Source organism: Osmerus mordax, chromosome 20, assembly GCF_038355195.1.
Source record: "Osmerus mordax isolate fOsmMor3 chromosome 20, fOsmMor3.pri, whole genome shotgun sequence".
Lineage (NCBI taxonomy): Eukaryota > Metazoa > Chordata > Actinopteri > Osmeriformes > Osmeridae > Osmerus > Osmerus mordax.
Genome location: NC_090069.1, coordinates 10,129,919 through 10,139,984, shown reverse-complemented (window position 1 = coordinate 10,139,984; position 10,066 = coordinate 10,129,919). Strand labels below are relative to the sequence as shown.

The 10,066-nt window shown below is 41.2% G+C and overlaps 1 long non-coding RNA gene and 1 pseudogene across 1 annotated transcript; one reads left to right on the top strand and one right to left on the bottom strand.

Moving 5' to 3' along the window:
• The first annotated feature begins 1,104 nt into the window (after nt 1-1,104).
• Nucleotides 1,105-7,623, top strand: LOC136964568 (uncharacterized; annotated as a pseudogene).
• A 574-nt stretch (nt 7,624-8,197) lies between these two features.
• LOC136964478 (uncharacterized) lies at nt 8,198-9,017 on the bottom strand. The gene is made up of 3 exons (XR_010879076.1): nt 8,929-9,017; nt 8,627-8,797; nt 8,198-8,381 (listed from the first exon to the last, which is right to left on the bottom strand). It is a non-coding gene; the product is annotated as an uncharacterized lncRNA (long non-coding RNA).
• Nucleotides 9,018-10,066: the final 1,049 nt, after the last annotated feature.

Sequence of the window (10,066 nt, the reverse complement as noted above, 5' to 3'; positions counted from 1 at the left end):
GCGACAGAACATGTTCGGCACTCCCCTTACTCAAAAGTCTTTCAATAGTTGAAACAATCTGACTACTAACCTGAACTTCATTGCCACAGCCTAAACTTTGTCAATCTGTTCATGAAAATAATTAATTTCAGCCTAAACCGTACAACGGAACGTTAAATCGAATTCAACCAACGCAATCGCTACCAAGACGAACACAGCAGTAGTCTAGTACTGTACCGTAGTAGTAGAATTTACCGGGGCAGCTTCTCCACACAGGGCTATATCGCATTTTGCGTTGTTACTGACAATGATCGCTACCAGTGAGCTTTTTATGAATGAGCGATTTTCCACTAAATAAATGTCAAGCTTATTTACTTTTTGGGGGCATATTTTCAGTTAGCAGATGGTACTGTTTGAATCGCGATTCTATCTTCTGCCGGTAAAGTCGTAGAATAATCTTCAAAGGGGGTTCTTTATTAATGAATGAATGCAATATGAGTAGGCTAAATGCCTGAAAATATCACGAGAAGGGACAACTTAAAAGGACGTTTAAGTCATAGAGATTAGGTCCATTTTAACACCGGTCTGCCAAATGTATTCGTTTTGATTCAGCCTGTCAGCTGCCTCTTGCAGGGGAAATGAGAAGACATCAATTTCATTCTACACTTCACTCGTATTTTGAGTTGTAAATGAGCAGCAAAAAAAAGATGCTTTTAAATCTATGTAATCTTTATAAATAATAAGTAGGCCCGATGCATTTTTATATAAAATATACAGACCCCTGTGCAACCGACGCAAGCAAGCACACCCTACAATTTCCCCAGAAATTGTATACTCTCTAGTTTTCAATGTTTTTGCACTTGACACATCGTCTCCACCACACGCGTACCTTTGATTAAGGGTTTTTTCCCCTGCAAATTTCAACAGCTCAGGATGGATTCAAGAGAAACACTCCTCTCGGGGGCCGCCATTAGATGGAGAGCGCGTAGAGAAGTTAAGCGAGGGCTTCAACAAATTAGGGATATGCACAGCGAAAGTTTTTCTTACCAGTATTGTAGTGAGGAAAATGTAGTGGAAGGACAGCCTGGATGTAGGGAAAGAGTAGCAGAGACAGTCTTGGAGAATATGCAGGGTGACATGGAGGAGAGACAGGAGATTGAAAATGAACAGATGATAGAGGAGGACATTGTAGAGGAGGACATATCACATGAGCAGTCCTTTAGGAGGGATCTGCCTGGATCTGAGGAGGAGTCTTACTCAGACCAAGATTCTGATGAAACAGATCAGACCTGTAACCTTGTTGTAGTGGCCGCTTGTCACTAACAAAATATCAATTAAACTTAAATTAATACTTCAAACGACGACTTCTAGCACCCTGGGCAGGTGATGTACGCAGGCAAGACAAAAATATATTCCAGGCTGGATTCAGAGGTTGTGGCTGATTTATTTGTTCCAACTGAGCAAAACAATATGTTATCTCTCACACTGGTAAAAAACCATATGCCCATCACCCAGGTGCTACAGGCCACCTCCTACTTCCTACCTATATACACCTTCACCTGTGCCCACTACTGCCCTCAAGGGTCTAAGTCAAACATTGTATTTATTAAACTACATTACCAAATACATATATGTAAACAAAATCATAATAAACAATGTAATTAACAAATCACCACTAACTAATGTAGCTCCAACACACTTGGTGATAGGCTACGCAACTGGGCGTTAATCTTTGGAGTTTCCCTGGTGGCTCTTACAGCTCTTCTTGGCCTGCTGAGACTCTTTCACCCTGACCTGCCAAAGGATGCTAGAACCCTCCTTAAGACCAGAATCACGTATAACATAGAACAAAAATGTAAAGGACTCTACTACTACTTTGGCATCCTGGCCTCCTTTAAGCAGAAGCTACGACAGGCATTTGAGTCATTTGCAGATGGCTGCACACTAAAACTCCAACTCAACATTGATGGCTTGCCCTTATTCAAGAGTAGTGGCATGCAGGTGTGGCCAATTTTAGGATGTTTTCCAATTAAAGAACCTGTTTTGATTGCATTGTTCTGTGGACCACATAAACCAAAGCCAGCGTAAGTCTTTTTGGAAGATTTTGTTTCTGAGTTGAAAGAGTTGGAGAGTGGTATTGACTTTGAGGGCAAAATGATTTTTTTTTACTTAGATTCTGTCATATGTGATACGCCTGCCCGGGCTTTCATAAAAAACATTAAGAGTCACAATGGATATTTTGGATGTGATAAATGTGCCCAGAAAGGAGAATATCTATCTGGCAGAATTACCTTTCCCTTAGTCTCTTGCCCACTTGGGACAGATGAATCATTTGCACAAAAACAGAATGAAGAACATCACCAGGGCCCTAACCCTTTCCAGGGGTTGAACGTAGGGATGGTATCTCAGTTTCCAGGTGATTATATGCATTCTGTTTGTTTAGGTGTCGTTAGGAAGCTTCTGAACATTTGGCTGAGAGGAGCTCTCAGATTCCGCTTACCTGCTTCGATTGTTGACCAGATGTCTGACAGTTTAACAGGTTTGCGCCACTATATTCCGTTGGAATTTGCCAGAAAACCCAGAACATTGAGGGACATTGACAGGTGGAAGGCAACGGAATTTAGGATGTTTTTGTTGTACATCAGACCTGTCATTCTGCCTTCATACTTGGACACAAATATCTACAGCAATTTTATGCTGATGTTTTCTAGCATTGCCATTTTAGTCAGCCCAACCTTGTCCTCAATGCACTGGCAGTATGCCGAAAGATTGCTCCATATGTTTGTGACGCATTTTGGCTAAATATATGGCAAGGAGGCAATTGTGTACAATGTGCATTCACTAGTACACTTAGCCCAAGATGTGAGACAGCATGGTTGTCTCGACAATATATCTGCTTTCCCGTATGAGAACCACTTCCAGAAACTCAAGAAACTTGTCAGAAAACCCCAACGCCCCCTTGCCCAAATGCTACGTCGCATGTCTGAGCAAAATCAACAGAATAAAATCCTTGACAGAGCATCGGTCTCTTTGAAAAAGCCACATTTTGTTGGATCAGTTCCAAATGAGCTGCCTCTAGAAAGGTTAAAAGGCAGTACAGCCAAATGGTTTCTAACGAGTGGACTATCAAAGTCTAAACAGGAAACAATGTATTTGCCATTGCTGGTGACATTTGTAAGATTGACAATATTGTTGAGTGTCATGATGGCATCTATTTAGTTTATAGAAGGTTTTCTGATAAGTCCATCTTCTTTACCTATCCATTCAGTTCAGACTTTCTGAATATCTACAGTGTCTCTCAATTATCAGAACAATGCATGTATGCCAAAGTGTGTGCAGTTGCATATAAATGTGTATTACTCCCCCATATAAATGGTTTTGTATCCATACCAATTCTACATTCTGTGAAACGATAAAGTAGTTTGCTGTTTTTGAATTAGGATCAGTTGTTTGATGGGTTGTTTGATAAATTCTAGTTTTAGATTTTTGGGAGGGTGGTATTACAGCTGATAGTTTTAGTTATGGTTAGATTTTCGTTTCTCAAGCATCATCTTCTACGTTGCATCAATTATTTATGTACATGTAAGTACACTTTCATGACACCAGTAAAATGTATTTGGTAATGAATATGTATACACAATAGACACACCAGCAATATACAATTTTTATGAAAAGTATTCACCATTCATACTTGAAAATTGATTATTTTCAGGGGACTGAAGAAGGCTTTTTTCAGGCACGGTAAATGGCTAATGCTTTTCTCTCTCTCTCTCTCTCTCTCTCTCTCTCTCTCTCTCTCTCTCTCTCTCTCTCTCTCTCTCTCTCTCTCTCTCTCAAAAGAATATTCTGTGTTGTGCAATATCTTGAGGGCAAGAAGTCCGTGTCTGTGGTGCCTAAGTCATGGTACAATGACGGTTTTACTTACTGGCCAAATTACACAAGCGATGAGAAGATCAACAAACCCGTGAAGTTTGCCGAGGTGCCAGGCCACAACTGATCGAAGCATCCTGTTAGACTATTGAAGACATATGGTATACATTTTTGAATCACCTAGTTGTTATTATTACCTTGTACTGTGTCTCCCAATAGCCAACAGTAACTACTTTGTTAATATCTTGAGTCAAGATTAATGCCGATGATTTACCTATATAAATGTTCTTTTAGATGACTTCCTGTCAGCCTGGCAAGGGATGAAGCAGTCACTGACATGTGACACATCGGAGCTAGACTCCGATGATGAAAATGAGGAAGTTGGTCGAGGCAAAAGAACACCTAAACCTATGTAAGACAGAATCATGTTTATGATATTTGTCAGGTTTAAATGGATATGATACAAGGATTTTATTTGTCACGTACATAGAAATACTAATGTAAGACATGTACTGAATTAAAATTTGAATGCTCAACTTTTCTGTACATGGGGTGAAAGAAAGAAGGACCAGGAAAGTAATTTAATAAATAGCAAAAGAGGGGAGTATAAGTGCAAAGTGTCCACAGTGTTGGGCCCTGTCCCAATTATCTTCCCTTCACCCTACCACTTCATTGAAGTGTCCTTCACTGGGGTGTGCCCCTTCACAACGGAGTGAGAAGTGTTAAGGGATTGAAATCTTTACCTGCAAAATGGGACACCACTCGATGCGTCATTGCGTCATTAGTAGCCAACGAGTTCACCTACGTCACACGCATCAACGAATGTAGTAGTAGTAATTCCATTCATGGAAATGCCGGCTCCAGCTGTTCTGTTATCTTTTATCATCCTTCTCCGTTTAACCAACCAACGGAGAAGATATGAGACGAACAGAAGACGGCTTCGACACCAACTAGCGATGGTGGATGTCTTTCAGGTATGTACATTTGTTTTAGAAATGTAACGTTGTACTGAACTTAGCTGGTATGATGGCGATGTGTTAAAGATCCTGTAAAGTGGAATTAAAAATGAGTTTCAAGTTCACCACACCACCGAATAATGTGTTATTAACTACCCATCCAAATTAGAATGAAAAAAAACACAGACAAGTATGTTAAATTAGGCTTTGAAATCGTAAAAAAATTAGCAGTCTTCTCTGTTCGAGACTGGGGGGGCGTGTCGCCTGAAGGAGCTGAAGCTCGGCCCCCTCACTGGAAGGCACGCCTCTCTCAAGTAAGCTACAATAATAATATTTATCCATTATCAATGGATAGCGTATCAAGTAGCGCCCATTATCTGGGTCGTAAGCGACCCAGATAATGGACGCTACGTCAAGCCGAACAAAACAGTATAGAATTAGAATGTATTTGTTCAATGAGTGAAACATACAGATGCATATAAATGAAATATTCCCATGAGCTGTAACACAGGAGTAAACATTTACAGTAGAGACAGCAGACAGTGAGCTCTCCAACTACTTCTAGCACATTAGCTACCATTTCACCAAAAGACCATCATTCTACACCGAGTAGCCTAATATCAAGTTAGCGGTTTGCACAAATTATAGCAGAGATACCTCTGGAAAAGTTATCTAGTATAATTATAACAAGCACACAGAACTGAGTGATGAACTGCTGGCAGCGGTGGATGGTCCAGGTGCGACCGGAGGATGAACGGCCGGGGGGGCGATGCTCGGTATGGCTCCGCGCTGCAAGAGAAGCCGTTTGTTGGTGAACCCCATCTGTGTCTGGTCCATGTTAAAACTGTCCGCCTTGAAATGGGCAGTGGCGCAGAGGCGGCTGTTGGAGTTTATCCGAAGCTTTCCATGAGCGTGGCTCTTCACAACATCTATCCACCTATTTTTCCTTTCATTATCAACAGGGAACTTAAATGGCGTTGCAGCGCAGCTGGAGTTCTTGCATCCAGGAAAGAGGCAGTTGCGGGTGGTGGGAGACATCCTGAAGCTAGCTAGCTAGCTGATGTAAGCTACAATAATAGTACAGCAGGAGGAGCCATTCAGTGATCTGACGTAGATGGGGCGAAATGACGTAGATAGGGAATTTTTTGGCTCCGCCCATTAAAACCTGATCTGAAAACGGAAGAGAAACTGTTCTTCGGTCTAACTCCACATTTCAGTGTGACAAAGTTTTAGCGCTTTGCACATGCTTTCAGGAATTCATTTCACACATATATAATGTACTTAGAAGCAAAACATGGAATTTACTTTACAGGATCTTTAACGTTAGTCTAACCTGCTCAAGAGGTGCGTTCACATCATGACGTTACAGTGTATGGAACACAATTTGCGAACGTTTCTGTTGAAACAGTTAGTTAAAATTGGAAAGACTTTTGTGTACAGTAAACAGTTAGCCTAGTTATCGTAACGTTAGCTATTATCGCCTTCTCGCGAACAGATATTGTTTAGTAGTAACGTTAGCCTAGTGACGTTCATGGTTAATGTAAATAAAAACTAAAAATGTGTTCTTCTATGTTATTATTGCCATTTCCTGTGTTGGAAATGAAGGAAAAATAACATAAACACAAGCACTCAACAAGCAGTTCAACTAGATTAGGCCTACTTATTTTTCATTTGAGACATCACAATTCATTGGTAAAAACGGTGAAGTTTAGCCTAGGCCTCTGTCTGTGCATGTTGAAGCTGGTGACTTTTGTCCAATAATGTTGATTATTGTTTGTTCTTCAGAGTGGCCGTATGATGACCTACTGACATCTGAATATCAACGTGCCCATCCTGCAGTTGTGGTTGAATGTAGAGCTGGAGCTAATGGAGGACTTCAGACTGTGTAGACGGGCCATACATGCCCTGCAGAGACTGCTGAAAAGCGAGCAGGATCATGGCTGGGGCCATGAACTGGAGATCGTCATATGTTTACTGGGTTGCTCATGGACTGTCGTATCGTGTAGTGTCACGGGTATTCAATGTACCCCGATCAACAGTCCACTGAGTCATACACAAAACCGCTCAACACATTTGGAGCAACCTACATCGAGCCATCTCTTTCCCAACACCTGCAGATCTGGACAATATTGGACTTGGATTTGGCCAACTATCTAGAAATCCAGTGTTTAATAAAGCTGTGGGTGCCATTGATGGCTGTCACATTCGAATTAAGCCCCCATCACTACACCGGTTGGACTATCTGAATTAAAAGGGCTTTTTCTCTATAAACATGCAGGCCATTTGTGATGCATCTGGGAAATTTCTATATGTATTTGTTGGATACCCAGGATCTGTACATGACACCCGGGTTAAAAAAAATAGCCCCTTTTACCTATCTAAAAGGTACTCTCCCGATGGATACTTTCTGCTTGGCGATGGTGGGTATCCTTGTTTGGAGACTCCAATCTGCCTAATCACGCCATACAAGGAACCAGTGAATGGACGGGAGCGGCAGCGATTTAATTATCAGCAATCAAAGGGGTGTACGATAGTCGAGAGAGCGTTTGGTGTAATGAAGACCCGATGGAGGTCTACTCTTTTCAAGGCCTTGGAGGTGAAGCCCACATTTGCGCCTCGGGTTATCGCATCGTGTGCCTTCCTCCACAATGTGTGTATAGACAATGGGGATGTCCTTGAACCTGATGATGATGTGGCACAGGACATCATGGCTCCAGGACCTCTGCAGGAAGCCCCTGCACCACATGAAAGGCCAGGGAATGCCACGAGGGACAGGCTTGCTGCTCTGATCACTGGCAATATAGAAGTGCCTCAGTAGGAATGCTTCTACAAACTTGTAAATAGTTCATATGCACATGTTTTCATTCAATAATTTTGTGCTGTATTTTCTTATTTATTGTTTTTATATTTGTTCCATAATAATATAATATAATACATATAATAATATGTAATTCCTATTACATATTATGTAATTCCTATGATGTTTGGACAACTTGTTTGGGATTTTGGGTCTGCTATTACACAGGTTTTTACACATCTGCAATAACATATATAAATAAGTAAGAAACAGAATAGAACAAAGAAATAACTGCTCTGGCATTTTATTAACTAGCTTCTCAAATAGGCTGAGGAAACGTTCTGTTTTGGCTTCAGTCTCCTCGTGCCTCTTCTGCTCCTTTGCGGATTCCTGTTTGAGAAATTCCAGTATATCCCTTGTGTTATCTTCGGGTCATTCTGACCCATCAGTCATTGTGACCCACCGTCATATTGCGACAAATTTACCTCCTACAAAAACAAAGTGAAGCATTTTCTTTTAACTGTCGGGCTGTCTCAGACCCCCCACATTGCAATGGTTAAAAGAAAATATTTGTTTTTGTTTTTGTATTGGGTAAAATTGGGTAAACACAACAGTGGTTCGTTATGAACCTTTGGGTCATGTGACCCGAAGGCAGCACAAGGGTTAAGATTGGTCTTCGTGCGTTTCTTCCTGGGAGACAGTGTTGTGGGATCAGGAGCAGTGGGAGTGGTTGGAGGACCAGGACTGGAGGAAGAATCTTCTCTTGGTTCAACGATGTTCTGTACATAGTGAAAATGAATAACCAGATTGGTTCAGTACCATACACATTAACATCCTGTGCACACTGCAAGCATGCCACAGCAGTAAACCAGGGCCTGAAGGTCCATTCAGACTGAATGTTTTGGAGATCTACAGACATGACATGTACTTCAGGCCTTAGATATGTTGGTGCCATTGAAGTTTTGCACCGGTTAAATGTAAGTGATAAAAAAGTTATACATTTTAGTGTATTTTCCTTACTTACCATCAGTAATGTTGTGGCATCACTGCCTTCATTAAAAGATGCCACTAATACAGGGGGCTCTATGCATGGTCTGGCACCGAGAACTTCATGCATATCTTCGTAGAAAGGCCAGTTGGCAGCTGTTTTCTCCCCGCTTTCGGTCCCTGAACCAGTCTTTGGCGTTTCCAGATCCTGCAATAGCAAACATATATGTGCGTGTGTGCACGCACTTTTCACAAGTGAAAAGCTGATATATAGATTGCGCATTCATTTGAAAAGGCAGATGGCGATAACATGCAGCATATATCTCACCGAATAATTACCTTATATTTCTTTTTTAAATTTTCCCATTTCTTTCCAACCTGCTGTACATTGACCTTTCCCTCCAGGCCCAGCTGTTTGATCAGTGTCTTGTCTCAGACAACAAACAATGATGTAGATTAGGCTCTGGTTACAGGAATTATCAGAGATATTCATTGTTCATTGGAAAACAACAACTGGGTCACTCACTCATATAGCTGCTTGGATGCATATTTCTTTTTAGTAAATTGCTCCTAATTTTCTGTCCTGAACCTAATGAGTGCCCTGGGGTCTCATTTATAAAGCTTGCATACGCACAAAACGGGGCTGAAAATGTGCGTACGCCACTTTCCACGCAAAGGTTGTGATTTATAAAAAACAAACTTGACGGGAGAATGTGCAGTCCTCCACGCAAACTCTGACCCTCCGGTAGGCCTACGCACATTTTGGAAACAGTTGGAATTGGCGACGCAGATGACCGTACTGTAGTCAGACTGCAGAAAGTAAATGTGGGAAGAACGATTACTCGTAATATTTATATATTTTGTTTTCCTCACACACGTTTTTCACTCGATTTCATCATTATCATGAAGATTTAATCCAGCAGTATTATTTTAGCTTGTACTGAGTGATAATTGTTCCATAAACACCTTGTACAATCAACTCAAATTTTAAATCAAAATTCAGCGCTGTCTCACCATCATATTGTCCACTACCGGAGTGCAGGAGGGGGGAATGCCCGACTGCATGGAATGCAGATAACATCACATATCCTACCTTTAAATAACTGCAGAATACAGTGTATAACTAAATATATTTATTTAATACTGTGCATATATAATCATATGTCAAAAACTGGAAATACAGTCGTTAAGCTCCCGTGCAATCGCTACACTCCACGTCATCAGTCCAGACTTTAATAGATTACTGTTCATAACAAAACGCTTTTGTTTTCAAATTGTATCCCGACTCGCGGTATCACTGGCACAGTTGACGCCACTCGCACAGTTTTTGTAATTGGTGATCTACCGGCCACCACATTTTCAGAGTTTTCAGGCTCCACCAATAGGCTAACAGTGTATGAGAAGTTGTCATGCGCTATGATTCACCGTAAAGAACAATCGCATGCCAGGGTCATGATGAGATACTAGATTAGCATTC